Genomic DNA, 6,097 nt, shown 5'->3' on the forward strand with positions numbered 1-6,097 from the left:
CACAACTTTAAACCTGTTATCAGAATACGGGCCTATATGAACAAAGTGAACCTCAAATAAATCACTTGCGGGCATACTGGAGAATTAAAATGCAGTATCAATATATCAAAGGCGCTCGGCGCCTGCCCCAGAAAACTATTTCAGTTGAGGGCGATTAATTGCATGGTCAGGAATATATCGGAGCAGCTGAATGATAAAGTAACAATCATTTATTCATAATAATATTGGTTGGTAATAATGTCTGAATAAAGTTGAACGTACCATCATACGCGTAGAAAATTGAAAGTGAAGAGGGTGAAAAGTTTGTGGACGGAAAAACGATGTGCTCACGGAAAAGGGGGTTTGTATTTTTGTTATGTTTCAAATAAAAAGCGGAAACAGACTGTAATGTATTTACATCTTTTTTACAGTGTAATATCTTTGTGCAATATATTTATTTTTTATATGTCTAATGATTTCACAGATTATATCATGTTAAACGAAAGAAAATATGTTTCTTTGTCATTGAATTGAACTAAATACGATAAACCATCGAGAAAAAAAACAATGTCATTCGTGTGGAACTCTTGATATGTATTCAAAATTTTCTGATAAAGATAGCATTTTCACCTTCACTTTATTTGGAGAGCGTTTCATCAACATTTGTCGACTGACAAAATACGATCAGTCACATTTCCCCTACGGCGGCCGTACGACGAGTCGAAAACAGTCGATTTAACATCGTTTTTTATCCGATACATAATAGGTGGTTTGAATAGTAAATTATAAATCGGCTGTTTTCGACTCGCCGTACGCCTTTCGTAGGAGAAATGTTAATGAGGTATATTAACATCTTACTTTGCTTGTGATTGACATGGGAAGCGTTGTGTCCGTGCTAGTTACCGCCGGATGAAACAGTCAGACTTCGTCGGATGAAAATATCCCGGGGGGCCACTTACATTGACGAGTGGATATCATGCGCGACCAAAAAAACACGTTAAAAGGATGTCTTTTTGACGATAGGGCACGTTACGTACGTAACGTGATAAGGGTGTCAAAAACACAAAAATTAGGAAAAAAGGGTATCTATTTCGCTAGGAAAATTACGTGTTTAGGGTCGAATTTGCGGGGATGATAAAACAAAATTAAATGTTTTATAAAGGATGTCCTTTTTGGCCCCAACACTCCGATTTGCGCGAGGTGGAGGTGGGGTCGTACTAAACCAAATAAGGTAAAGCCGACGACCGAAGGACCCGTAACAATAAAACATTCCTGTACTTGTTTAGGGGTTCATTTCAGGGAATAGGCCTATTTGCCAAGAGTATCGTTTTGTTTCCAAGACTTGTTAAGGTAGGGTTTCACACGCCAATACTTGTTAAGGGGTGCATTTTCAGAATATGGAAATTACGTGTTTAGGGTGCTTTTCGAGACCCCATGGTCGCGCATGGTATCCACTCGTGAATGGAAGTGCCCCCCCCCGGGAAAAATATCCGACAAGTTCTTCCCATGAAATGTTCACTAAGCGGAAGCTGAACGTTCATGATTTTGATTTCTGAGTAGAATTGTCCACTATGCAAATCACACTTGTGTGTGTGTGTGTGTTCACGTGAGCTTTGAATAAATTGATGCCTAAAAGTGACTATTTGTTTGTGATTCTTTGTTGTATCTATTTCATTTCACATTTTTATGTAAAAAAATGTTTATTACATACGTAGCCATCACGGACTAAAAGGGCGTCTATATGCTTCAACGATGTATTTCCTCACCATGTATATACATGCTCACGGACATGGGCCGCAGGGATGTTCTCCGTATTTTCTTTCCTTCATTCTTTCCTTCCTTCAGTCTTTCTTTCTTTTTACTTTATTTCTTGTATTTTTCAGTTTCCTTTTTTTCCTTTCTCTTTTTTCTTTCTGTCTTCCTTTGTTTCTTTCTTTCTTCTTCTTCTTCCTCTTATCCCTTTCATATTCCTTTTTTCAATTTGGTGAATTTAGTGAAAATTGTTAATAAGGAAAATGTAAGTTTTCTTCTCATAAATAATAATTGTTAAATTGAAGCAAAATGATGAGTCATGATTTGGTGGCTTGTCTGATCTGGCCTACTCTTGTCGTATTAAAAATGGAAATAAAAAAAATGGGTGTAGCTTCGAAACCTGTATATTATATATATGTATATATAGCAAGGGTGGCAGTCTCATGTTGTCTCTTGGTACCTGTGAAGAAGTTGATTTTGAGGATTAAATCTTTTGACTTTTTATTCCTTTTCTACGCTCATGAACCAATGCGTGCTTGATCGATCGAGCATACGTGTAACACGGTATTGCTTGTCAGATATGCCCTATTTTGTACAAACTCAATTCGACGTTGCGCCATCCAAGAATGCATTGCGTAATCTGAGAAGTAATGACGTCATAAATCCTTAGTAAGTTCAAAATATTGCGAATCATCAGTATTGCTATTAATCGCTATATATGAGGTCTGTATACCTATTTAACTTTTTTAAATCATCGGTAGTAATAAAATATATACTCCAATTGCATTGTCATTGGTTGTACATTGATTTAAAACAGATTAAACTTTGTCAATTCTACCAAAGAGTTTCGAATCCGTTTACGGATCTACGGATTTGTTTAGAGGATTTACGGAATCGTTTAACGGATCTACGGATTCCATTATGGATCTTCGGATTCGTTTGGTGGATGTTGATTCCGGTGTTGACTTCATGTAAAGATACGATTGATATCACTTGATATGTTTAACCGGCGTGACGCATGTTCCGTGCGATAGGACCTATATTCGGAAGTTTGATTTGCAGAGGCATGAACAAAAAGCTCATCCTGATAATATACAGAAGATGCAAGCAAAAATTGAACATTCCTACGCTGAAGAAGGTACACGTACGTGATGAGGATGATTACTCCGAACCACCCTCTCAAACGCAGGAAATTGAAGAATCTAGTGATTCAGAAAACGATGGAGAGGAGTATAATCGTCAATGTCAGAGACACATAACATGGATGAAATCGAAGACAACCTTGCTTACCGAGGATGGTTATAGCAGGGCATGACATACACTATAGGACTTTAAAGACGAAAAATATCCGAAATATATCTCAGAGGGAATGGAAGAAGAAGACGCTAAAGAAAAAGCACACGTGAAATTACTGTGGGCCGTCAAACCATAGATCTATTATTATGGTCAAACGTATCTTTTTCGATATTTACTCTTGCAGTTCTTGCAGCAGAACGTTAGCCTACTTGTAGGAAAATTAAGCTAACATCAATCACGAGATCGTTTCTGATCTCAGGGAAAGATTAGAAAATGGCATGGAATTCCAGAAAGCCGTACAAAGAGTCTTATATAGCCAGGCATGCCTCACATTGTGATGGTTTATTCCAGTTCCAAGATGGAGATGACGATGGCGACGATGATGAGGAAACAGAGAGTGAAAATAGTGAAATCTACAACTAAAGGCAGTAACACAACCTTGTCAACAAAGTAATCTAAGAAAACTCCGTCAACATAAATGACAGATTGAGCTATATTATTTCCATCGTCAATATTCATTCCCAGCCATAGGTCTAAAATGGATCGTGTTACAGCGGAGATATAACAACAATTATTTTGTCTACAACATACGTTTACAGCATAACTTAGATTACTTGTACCTTTGTATCAAAATCTGCTTTGTGTATGATGTCTGGAATTAAAATGGAATAAAATGAACAATATATACCAGGGGTTCTCAAACTACGGTCCGCGGGCCGGATCCGGCCCTTGGAGCTCCTCAATCCGGCCCGCGATACCCTTCTGGGTTTTTAAAATAATTTTTAAATCACAATATGAAACATAGCTCAATATGATTACATTGGGTATCCATGGTAGACCTAACCATAATAAAAGTAATGACAGTCAAAACATATGAAACTGTTACAAATTAGTTGGATTGAATGCTCCAAAAATAAGGGCAAGATTGCACAAGAGAGCATTTAGGACCCCGACCGGAAGGATCTTTGCACTTCGCGCACATTTTTTTTTTCTAAGTATCCACTTCACCCTGACCCTTTCAGGTTTACTTGGAGTCTAATCTGGCCCTTCAAAGAAAAAGTTTGAGAACCCCTGATATATACTGTAGAGCAGGGGTACATAGCACTACTACGTCACTGACTACATTGTTATTTAAATTATTCCATATTGAAAACCCATCTTTCCAGACTATTACTCCTTTGTTATGCAAATTATCCCCATTGCGCTAATGATATTACGTCATGTTCCTTTCTTATGCTATATAAGCCCTATTCAACTCCTCCATATGCTAATATTTTATTACGTCATATTCCTTTTGTTCACCTGTCATGGTTGAGTGAACCTATTGAATTCCCAAGTGCTGTCCCTTATCTCTCTTTGATCAGCTGAATCTGACATCTTATACCTTGCTTGTGATTGACATGGGAAGCGCTGTGTCCGACCATAATGGTCAGTACTATACAGTGCGTCCCAGAAAAAACGAAACCGACATTAAGAGATGATTCATCATAACTTAATCACAAAGACAATAGACAAATGACCTACCATTGTAAAGCTTAGAATCTCTTCTTTCATCTGATATCACTTAGATTATTTTTCATTCACGCATGAGTGAGCAAACACAATTTGAAGAAAGGATACAAAAAACTCATTTGGCGGGGGTATCTGAATTTCAAAAAGAAAATCACATGTTTAAAAAGTTCAATATCTGCTCTTTATTTTTGATACCTTAATCACAAAAAAATGGTCAAGAAGTAAAAATGTTGTGTTCCCTCGAAGCAATGCTTGTATTTCAATAATATCATTAAATAAACGTGTTTTCACCGGTTTCCCACAGAAGCTATCGCATGGTTAACAAAAGACTTAATGCATGGCTGATCGTCAACAAAACGGAGTGTCGAGTGAGTTTGAACGCTAGCCTGTAAAACCTCTTCATTTTATGAAATTATTGAAATTCAATCCTTATTTCAAATAACCAGAACTTTGTTATTTCTTGACCATTTTCTCTAAATGAGGTATCAAATTAAAGAACAGATATTGAACTTTTTTGAAAATGTGGTTTTCCTTTTGAAACCCAGATACAGCCCGCCAAATGACTTTTTGGTATCCCTCTTCAAATTGTTTTTTGCTCACTCATGCGTAAATGAGAAATAATTATCAGATGAAAGAAGAGTTTCTAAGCTTTACAATGGTAGGTCATTTGTCTATTGTCTTTGTGATTAAGTTATGATAAATCATCGGTTTCGTTTTTTTTTTCTGGGACGCTTCAAGCTCCAGCAACTTTCCTTTACTTTGTTTGCTCAATCCGTCCTATTGTATCCGAATTAGTTTTCTTAAGATGGCCAAGGCGTGAAATGAGGGCAGATAAATGTTTATCGATCGCCCTTTCGACTGCTTTCTCAATATAGAATGAAAAAAGTTCTCACTTTTGAGATAATCCTCAACGGTCTGAAGGGCCAGCTGCAGCTTCTACAGCGGCTTTTGCCTTGGACGCCATTTTTAGAGATATAGTTTGCGAAAGTGAATAAAATGAGCAATGAAGATTGAAGAATATAAGATTTGATAACAGATAGTTTCAATTATCAATAGATTGTCAGAGCACAAGTGTCTGATAGATACATTCCAGGAAGATAGGATTTCAAATTCAAAACATTGTGACATCGTTAATGTTTACAAGACATGAATTTCAGGAAATCAGTCAAATAGAAATGTAGACATATTCCGAAAGTGTGATTGCGGGAATATATATATATATATATATATATATATATATATATATATATATATATATATATATATATATATATGATTTCATGACATCCACCAATGATCATTTAGCAGATAATGATCTAATCAAGGAAGTAAGCGTTCTTAACAACCCTATACTCAACAATATTCAGATATTAGCATAAATTATAGGCCTATTATACGCACATACCATGTACTCAGTACAGCCCGGACTCTCGGCTGGTGTAAGCTCACGGTAGATTCCAAAGACACACCATTTCCAATTTTCCACGGAAATGTGGCAACGAAAATACCGGTAGTCACTTATCGCATATACAATATTATCTTCCAATAATCATGATGA

The sequence above is a fragment of the Lytechinus variegatus genome, chromosome 11 (assembly GCF_018143015.1).
Source record: "Lytechinus variegatus isolate NC3 chromosome 11, Lvar_3.0, whole genome shotgun sequence".
Classification (NCBI taxonomy): domain Eukaryota; kingdom Metazoa; phylum Echinodermata; class Echinoidea; order Temnopleuroida; family Toxopneustidae; genus Lytechinus; species Lytechinus variegatus.